Raw genomic sequence first — 10,532 nt, forward strand, 5'->3', positions numbered from 1 at the left:
CCAGCTGGCCCGCCGCATCCGCGGAGAGAGGGCTTAAACTGACCTGAGACCAGCACACCCAAACACAACGGCTCTTTTAAGAGCCACCTACAGTTTCAAAGAGTTGCAATCCTACGTTATTATAATTATTAAACTGGTTCATGTGTCACTTAGTTTACTGAACCATGATGAATGAAAGAAATGAGTGAGGTAGTGGTTTACTGAAGTTACAAAGACATTAATATATGAGTAACAGGTCAGTGTAAACACAAGCTTCTGTCAATTATGGATCATTCAAACTATATACAAATAATATGTAATAAAGTTCTAAAATAAGTATTCAGTATATTCATTGATAGCTTTTGGAGAAGGTTGTTTTTAAGTTTACTAAAATCTATCGTTTCAACTGTTTCACTTTATAAAATGGAACAGGTGAGTAGAGCATCATTGAGTTTCTTATTCTGTCAGTAAATTATCCAAATGAAATGTTTTTCATTATTTTAGTCAACCCTAAACACATTGATTGTACCTTTTAATAATGACCTTACATGGTCGGCAAAGTTAAATTAACTTCAGAAAATCAAATCTGTTCTGAGAAAAAACTAATAAATGTTTAAAGATAGGAACTTGCCATCCCACTGAAAAACAGTCCGTAGAGATTTAAAGGCGTAGTTGTAGTTCAGTCCAACGTTTCATTTGGATTCATTTGACAACAGTCAACTATTTTCATAAAGAATATATATATTTTTCAAAGTCAACTTTATTGTCAATCGTACTCAGTTTGTGTTTATAGACAGAGATCAAAAAGTCGTTTCCAACAATCCCAAATACGAAAAATTCAATTATACAATTTACAGATATGTAATGTATACAAATATATATATCCTATATACACGATGGCGCGATGCAGAGCGCTGTCTGTGATTGTGCACGGGGAATGTACAAATGCAGCCACGCTGCAGCATTGGCAATATGTGCCATGTGGCAGATCAGCTCCACAGATGTTGAGTGCCAGGCTTCCAAAGTAGTCCAGCCGGTGTCTCAACTTTACCAACAGTGAGAGGAGACATACAACCCACTGGCCAGAGACATCGCCACTCAGGATGTAGACTGGTTCAGGTCTGCACTGAGGGGCGCACAGTGTGGCATGGCATGGCTTTTGTCACCTGAGCCAGAGCCGCGGCCTCAACATCAGGCCATTGTCACCGTGCCGGAGCTGGTGAAGGGGCATGGGGGTCGGGGGCTTGAGGCAATTCTTGCCTCAATGCGACTGAGCAGAGACCAGCAAGCTGCCATCCAGACAGCCACCGTAGGACAGCGGACAAATCCTCAGTGGCAGTTACACAGGCGGGGCAGGTTGACAGCCAGCAAGTTTGGTGCTGTGCTGCGGTCGGGACTTTCATCCACTCCATGCGCGTCCCTCATGAAGAGGGTGCTCGGGGGGTACAACTTGGACGGAGTCATGGCTGTCAACTGGGGGGTTGTAAACGAGGCCGAAGGGGTGAAGGCTTTTGTGCAGGCCTATCAGGTGACAGTGTTCGAGTCTGGTCTCTTTGTGAGTGAGTCGGTGTTTTGGGAGAATCCCCCGATGGACTTGTGCAGCCATCTGCCCTGCTGGAGGTGAAGTGTCCACCATCATTATACATGATGGTGTATATAGGATATATTTATATTTGTATACATGTCTGTAAATTGTATAATTGTATTTGATTTAAAAGTATTTTTGATCTCTCTGTCTATAAACACAAACTGAGTAATATTGACAATAAAGTTGACTTTGAAAAATATATGTATTCTTTATGAAAATAGTTGACTGTTGTCAAATGAATCCAAATGAAACGTTGGACTGAACTACAACTACGCCTTTAAATCTCTACGGACTGTTTTTCAGTGGGATGGCAAGTTCCTATCTTTAAACATTTATTAGTTTTTTCTCAGAACAGATTTGATTTTCTGAAGTTAATTTAACTTTGGCTACCATGTAAGGTCATTATTAAAAAGGTACAATCAATTTGTTTAGGGTTGACTAAAATAATGATAAACATTTCATTTGGATAATTTACTGACAGAATAAGAAACTCAATGATGCTCTACTCACCTGTTCCATTTTTATAAAGTGAAACAGTTGAAACGATAGATTTCAGTAAACTTAAAAACAACCTTCTCCAAAAGCTATCAAGGAATATACCGAATACTTATTTTAGAACTTTATTACATATTATTTGTATATAGTTTGAATGATCCATAATTGACAGAAGCTTGTGTTTACACTGACCTGTTACTCATATATTAATGTCTTTCAGGTCAGTTTAAGCCCTCTCTCCGCAGATGCAGCGGGCCAGCTGGATGTCCTTGGGCATGATGGTGACCCTCTTTGCTTGGTTCATCTTACTGGGGGGCAGCTACATGGATGTCGGTGCAGTCCACAGTCATTGTGCAGTTGAAGGCAGAATGAATTTATTATTGACTCCGAATGAAGCACAACTTCATGTCATACAATACATTGACTTTATTTGTAATTGTGTAAAAAAATAAAGCATTGATTAGCAAGCAGGACCTGCAGGAACAGAGCACGGTGATGGATGGAGCTGGGAAGAGAGAAGAATAAAGAAAACAGATTAACTTTATTATCGGATATTAAAAATTCAATTTCAAAACAAGTTGCCGCTCCTACAGTTTTCTAGTGTGTAAAGATGATTTCACTTGACCTATGCAAAATATCACACTCAATACATGTGTGTCTCTGGGGGGTGCATTGTGCCTTTGATGTATATAAATAATATACCATAACCAAATACTATTACGTACAGTGGAAATCAGGTTGCCAGGGCAGGTCAGTGTGCATGTTCCTTAGGGTCTCAGCAGTTACAGGTGAGGGAAAGGAAATAAAAGAGAAAAAGGTCCGTAACAACACTTTAAAGTAACAACACTTTGAATAATTATCTCTTCTAATAATTTTCTCTCAGTAATCACTCAACTACTGTCTTTCCAACAAACAGATTGACTCACTATCATCACAATGAAACACGTCCAGAAGAATGTCATGCAAAGCTCCCTGCCTGCCTTCGACTCTCCCTGACTGCTTCCATAGCACCCGGTGGATGGCGCAGTAGGCTACTCTTCAAATGTTTCACGAAATACTTACCATCATGACTACTCTTACTGTTTAACATGTTGGTTTACTTCATGTAATAAAATAATAACTTCATGGTAAGGCTACAAAAAGTGACAAAGCTAAGTAATGTAATGCTAACTAACGTGCTCGCTACTCGTCGCTACTAGCTAGGTAGCTAACTTGACTATGTTCCATCATGCACAACATGTATATTACCTGATATGTCTGATCCAGCGACTCCTGGTCCTTTCATCAGACGGGAATCGATAGAACGAGCAAGTGGTATGATCACTTATGTGATTACAACCTGGTACAAAGCACACATGCATCTTGTAAAAGTGAATTTATTTTTAGCAATCTTTTATTTATTGGAGGGAATAAATCAGTTATGAGATCTTCTTCTTCTTCTTCTTCTTCTTCTTCTTCTTCTTCTTCTTCTTCTTCTTCTTCTTCTTCTTCTTCTTCTTCTTCTTCTTCTTCTTCTTCTTCTTCTTCTTCTTCTTCTTCGCTTTAATTACGAGTCGCAACCACTTGGAGCATTATCGCCTGTGACATCCCTTACGCGAGCCAGAATGGGATTTGGGATTTGTAGTCTTTGTAGTCGCGTATTTTTCATAGTCTTATATTTCAACAGTTTTACGATAAAATGTGACTTTTTTGACATGGAACTTATTGTTTAAGATTGACAAACATCATATGTGTAGTTCGTGGCACAATTCAAACGGGATCAAAAGATACGTTTTCTCTCTCCATTGAATTCAATGTAAATGTTTCGCTTCCGGGGTCCCATGGGCCGGAAGTAGATGGGCGTGACTTCGCCTCTCTATACGATCCGCCTCCTTGCTGCGGTCTGCAGCCAGACTCTATTGCCCACCGCGGAGAATAAACAGAAGGGCAACCATGGTTCTTTGCTGCTTTTGTGGAGGATGTTACAGCAGAGGATGTTGTCAACTCAGATGTGTATTTACCTATAGAAACAAAGTTGTTTTTGTCCTTTAAGTAGGATTCAAACCAATTTAGAACTGTTTCCGAAAGTCCCACCCAGTTTTCTAGTCGGTCGAGTAATATGTTGTGGTCAACAGTGTCAAACGCAGCACTGAGAACTAATAATACTAACACTGAAGTTCTGCCACTGTCTGTGTTTAAGTAGATGTCATTAAAGACCTTTACAAGAGCAGTCTCAGTGCTGTGGTTTGGACGAAAGCCTGACTGGAACACATCGAAACAGTTATTTAAATGCAAGAAATTACTCAACTGTTGAAAAACAACTTTTTCAATGATTTTACCTAGAAATGGGAGGTTTGATATGGGCCTGTAATTGTTCATTACTGAAGCATCTAGATTATTCTTTTTTAAGAACGGTTTAATGACTGCAGTTTTCAGGGCCTGTGGAAAAATACCTGAGTGAAGAGATTTGTTTACTATATGAAGTAGATCTGAGGCCATGCAACGAAAAACATCTTTGAAAAATCGTGTTGGAATAATATCAAGGCAGCAGGAGGAGGATTTCAGAAGTTGAATAATGTCCTCTAGGTTTTTTTCATTAATCTGATGGAATTGTGTCATGGTGTTTGACTTGATGTTAAGTGGACACAGAGACAACACATTTGCTGTACCTGATGCAGAGGCACTGACTGCTTGTCTGATTTTCTGAATTTTGTCAGTGAAAAAGGAGGCAAAATCATTGCACGCCCTGGTGGATAGAAATTCAGAGGCTACTGACACTGGGGGTTAGTTAGTCTGTCGACGGTAGCAAACAAGGCACGTGCATTGTTTTTGTTTTTGGTAATGATGAAGAACGATTGTCTTGCGTTTTTCAATTCCAAATTATAAAGGCCAAGTCTCTCTTTATAGATTTCAAAGTGAACCTGGAGATTTGTTTTTCGCCACCTGCGTTCCGCTTTTCGACATTCACTTTTTTCGACATCCTCTTTTTTCTGTTTTCACGGTCATGGCCTTTCTCCATGGAGATATTTTCTTGCCAGTCACTTCCTTTACCTTAGTTGGAGCAATGGCATCTATAACATTTTACATTTTTGAATTAAAATGATCTACTAGCTCGTTTACTGAGATGTTAGCAGTGGCAAGTGTGGAAGAAAAATTCTGAGTAAACATTTCCCTAGTATTTTCAGTTAAATATCGCTTTGTGGTTACCTCTTTTTGAACATTTGTGTGAACAGAAATAGAGCTCTCAAAGAACACACAGGAATGATCAGAGAGTGCAACATCAGTCACCACAACCTTAGAGATATTCAGACCCTTTGAGATAATTAAGTCCAGAGTGTGCCCCTTATTGTGCGTGGGCTCCGTCACATGCTGAGTCAGTCCATAGTTATCAAGAACACAAAACAGTTCTTTAGCCCCTCTGTCCAGGTGGTTATCAACATGGATGTTAAAATCACCAACAATGACTAGACGGTCAAAGTCAACACACTATAGACAGCAGTTCAGTAAAGTCATCAAAAAAGCTTGCACAGTATTTGGGTGGTCTATAGATATTTAGGAACAGAGCTCGAGAGGAGCATTTCAGCTGAAGGGCCACATATTCAAAAGAAGCAAAGTTCCCATAAGATGTCTTCCTGCATTGAATGGAATCATTGAACAGAATAGCAACTCCACCTCCTTTCTTATGCATTCTTTCCTGACTCATAAAACTGAAGTTGGGAGGGGTTGATTCGATAAGAACAGCTGCACTGTTATTTTGTTCAATCCAAGTTTCTGTTAAAAACATAAAATCAAGATTGTGCTCAGTGATAAAATCATTGATTAACAATGTTTTTCCTGCCAGAGACCTGACATTTAATAAAGCTAGTTTAAGTTTGTTAAACACACTATCAGTCAGGTTTTTTGTAAAAAGCTGTGGCTGATATGGAATCATTGCTAAATTTGATTAACTCACACAAACGTTTGAGCGCTTCCTGTTTCTAAGCTGATTCACCGCTCTTAATCTATTACCTATCAACACAGATATCGGCAAAGCTACTGGCAGGCAGGGCCCCGGCATATCCTGGAAAGAGTTCAAATGGAGTAATTTAAGTTGAGTTTAAGTTAAGTTAAAGATGCACTTTATAGTTTGACTTTTTTTTAAATACTGATGTGTTTATTCAAAACCATACTAGCACACAAGCCTGTTTTTTTGTTTGCACTGGTGTGTGCACTTCAATTGATGTTGGTGGTTAAATGAGTTAATGGTTCACGTGTACTGAGTTCTGAATGTCATCTAAATGTAGGAATGCCTTGGGCATATGGTTCCCTGATTTGTGTGTCATGCTTTTACAACATAAGCACTCCTATGTTGTTGTAGTACACTACTTTATCTGTAGCTATTATCATAAGAGCTCATATTTCAAGGCATATTTTTCTTGAGCCCTTATTTTGGATCACTTCATAAACTGCCCCCATTCAAAACTATTAAATAGCCCTATGACCATTCTTTACTTTTTTATAATATGGTTTAAATTGAGTAATTTGAGTTGTCTGATGCACTTGATACCATTTGACTTTTTAACATACTGATGTGTTTATTCTAAACCATTTCAACACACAATGTCATGACTTTTTCAAGATCCTTTAGACAAACTATGACTTTCTTTAATATTTTTAGAAATCCTATAGTGACAATGCAGACACACTATATAATATGATTCTTAACTACATGCTATACTTGGACTTTTTTCCAGATACTTTTGACATACTATACTAGTACTTTTAAAATAAATGTTCGGACATTCTACACTGTGACTCTTTTAAAATTATATATATGAAATACTATACTATGACTATGATTTGTTCAACATACTGGTGTATACAATAACCTTTTTCATATTTTGACTTCCTTCATGATATTTTCATAATATTCTATTCTTTTACCTCTTTTTCAACACACTATACTATGACCGTTTGGACACTATGCTATTTACTATTTACCTTTTTTTATTTTCGATATATTATTAGACTATGTCTTTTATTGAGATATTTTCGACATACTGTTCAACACATGGTTACGTCCTCACTAGGGATGAAGAAATGCAACACACGCCAGTTGGAATTGGTATAGTTATAATGGGTTTATTTTAAATAGCAGGGTAAACAAGGTGGCAGGCATGCTGCCTGTAACAACAACAAAGGCCAAAAGAGCACAGGTTGATAACAAACCAAACAAAAGGAGGACTCTAACAAAAGGAGTCTACTTGCATACAAGGAAATAAACACCATTACACTAAATAAGAAACGAAACCTCACTTTAAAAGTGGTACAACTAACACAGAGTCTATACAAAAACACAGCTAAACTAAAGGCAACCGTCACAACATCCTAAACTACTCTAAACACTAACTAAGCTACTCTCGACACTACTAATCACACGAGTTTAACAACAGTTTAACAGAATTCGCTGAAGAGCAAGTAGCGAGAGGCCACATGTCAGAGCCTCCTGAGTGATGTCAGTCACAGGCTTTGTAGTCATCTCCAGCAGGTGTGCGCCAGCTGTGCGCTGCGATTGGAGTGCGTCGTGCTCCAATCACAATCTTCAGGAGGCGGACCAGGAGATGGCAGCCAATCACATCAGGGCAACCACACAGCTAATTTACATACAACACAGATTAACACAGTTAAGACGACAGGAAGGCAGCAGTCGTAACGCTCCCCCCCCTTAAGACACAAACCCACAGGTTTTGTGAAACTAAACACACTAACGAACCTACCTAATATCACACACTAACATCACAAACTCAACCTGGACAATACATCGGCCAACACATTCTCTGAGCCCTGTTTAAGACGGATGTCTTATGTGGTAGTCCCGCACGATCAGAGCCCATCGCATGAGCCGCTGATCGTGCATGCTAAGGCAGGCTACGTAGGGATCGTAACAAAGGAACACGACTATGATTGGCCAAAGGCTGAGTCCTACACAGTTCTGAACATGCTGTAGAGCTAACACCAAAACTAGGATGAGTATCCGATAAATTAGCAGACACTCTCGGGTTACTGGGAGAGTCGAAAAGTCGAGAGGCTTGTCTGAGCTGACGTGTTGCGCTGGTCTCGCGACATCCTCATGAGGAGGGGAAGCCACCATTTCTGGCTTTCTCTTGGGCACAGCTTTATCTGGGAGCACCGGCACAATCACAGGATCAGACAATGGGACATCATAATCACTTTTACTCGCCTGTGCACGTGTGTGTGTAATCAGGCCAATAACTCTTGGCGGGGACATGTTCTACCGCTGTTCTTTACACTTCAGAGACACACAGTTGGCTATGACATGTCCAGGTTGGTGACAATAGAAACACTCTCTCTCTTCTCTGTTCACGTTAGTCACATCTAGTGGCTGACTAACTGGGCGGTTGGCACACGGCGGGACCTCTCAGTAGAAACAGGGGAAAACACAGATTTATGCATGAGCACATATTCGTCAGCTAACACAGCGGCAGCCGAGAGAGAGTTTACCTTTTGTTCATTAAAGTATACCACAATGCGATCAGGCAAACATCCCTTGAACTGCTCCAACATAATCAATTCCCTCAGAGAAGAATAAACTGTAGCATTACATGAGGCACTCCACTTAGCAAAAAACATTCCCTTTTCTCTGGCAAACTCTACGTGCGTTTGAGCCGGACCCTTCCTATGATTTCTAAACTTCTGCCGATAAGCTTCAGGAACTAACTCATACACTCTGAGAATGGCAACCTTCACTGAGTCATACTGTAGGCTGTCCTCTAACGTGAGAGCCGCAACTGCTTCCTGAGCTTTTCCATATCATTTACACGTTACCATCAGAGCCCAAACTTCAGCCGGCCACCATGTATGTTACGTCCCCACTAGGGATGAGGAAATGCAACACACGCCAGTTGGAATTGGTACAGTTATAATGGGTTTATTTTAAATAGCAGGGTAAACAAAGTGGCAGGCATGCAGCCTGGAACAACAAAAAAGGCCAAAAGAGCACAGTTTGAAAACTAACAAAACAAAAGGAGGACTCTAACAAAAGGAGTCTACATACAAGGAAATAAACATCATTACACTAAATAAGAAACGAAACCTCTCTTTAAAAGTGATACAACTAACACAAAGAGTCTATACAAAAACACAGCTAAACTAAAGGCAACCGTCACAAAATCCTAAACTACTCTAAACACTAACTAAGCTACTCTAGAGACTACTAATCACACGAGTTTAACCACAGTTTAACAGAATTCGCTAAGGAGCAAGTAGCGAGAAGCGATTGTCCATGTCAGAGGTTACGGTCGGATAATCCAAAAATCAGCTCCTAAATTCTAACCCTATCTCCTATTCCTTGCCCTCTGAGTGAAACGTCACGGGGTTAAGGGATAGTGGATAGGAGAATTCAAAAGGACTTAGGAGAAGAGACTGCGGTACTTTAGAGAATCCGAATGCACTTTCACTATCCGACGTGTTTATGATGCGCCAGCGGACGTCATTGTGTGCGTCTGCTGCTGTGGGGAAACTATGGAAACTACAGTTTTCTATACAGCGGACTACAACATGGATGTTTAATAAGAACTACCCCTAGTGGAAAAGCAAAATAAAACGGGCCGGGTTTGACGCAGCACGCTTAAACCATGCTATGCGCTGCAGTGGAAATGCGCCATAACACACCCAACATTCACCCTTCCCTTTACAAGAATGTGGTGAGGACCATTCAGGTGGCAGTTTTTTGAGTGTGTCAAATAATGATGGTATAAATATATACAAAAGACCCTATCTACAACCAGAGTTTGATTTGTCTGTTCTGAGCTACAATGGACTCCATAGAAGAGGACCCACTCACTTTAGATAAAAAGGGCTAATTTTAAGGTAACAAAACACAATGTTTCTTAGTTTCAGGTGATTAAGTAAAACAAACATATCTGCTAAAAGATGTCCCAAAATACTACACACTTTTTAAATACTAAAACATATTCCTAGATGTTCTTGGGACGAGGCCCCCTTCAGATTCCAAGTAGTGCAGTTTTTTTTAAACGTGTTGTCTCTTAATCTGAGAAGGTCATCTCGGACAAAGGTGCGTTGACGCTCCTCTTGTTTCAGAAGGAAGTCATTAAAGACGGTAATACATGATGAGACAATTCCCAGTGTCACTTGCCTCATGAGCCGTAATAATATACTACCTTCTCAAAAGCTTTGTAAACCAAGTAAAAACAATTATTTACTGTTTTAAAAGCTTCACCATATGTCAAATAAAATAGTACAAAATGTACACTCTATGCATTTCGTTTTTTTAAATAACTTTAGTAGACAGGTTTTGGGTCACAGAAACGATACATTTGATGTTTTTTCTGCTCTTGGTATTAATCCTCTTCTGTATTGGCATTTAATGAAGTGAAGAGCAGAACACTTGTTAAGCAAAAGTCCTGAGAGATCATTTGAAAGTAACCCTGGGAATACTTAGAAAGGAAGAACAATTCAGTGCTTGTCTTGG

Source organism: Pseudochaenichthys georgianus, chromosome 10 (genome assembly GCF_902827115.2).
Source record: "Pseudochaenichthys georgianus chromosome 10, fPseGeo1.2, whole genome shotgun sequence".
Classification (NCBI taxonomy): Eukaryota; Metazoa; Chordata; class Actinopteri; order Perciformes; family Channichthyidae; genus Pseudochaenichthys; species Pseudochaenichthys georgianus.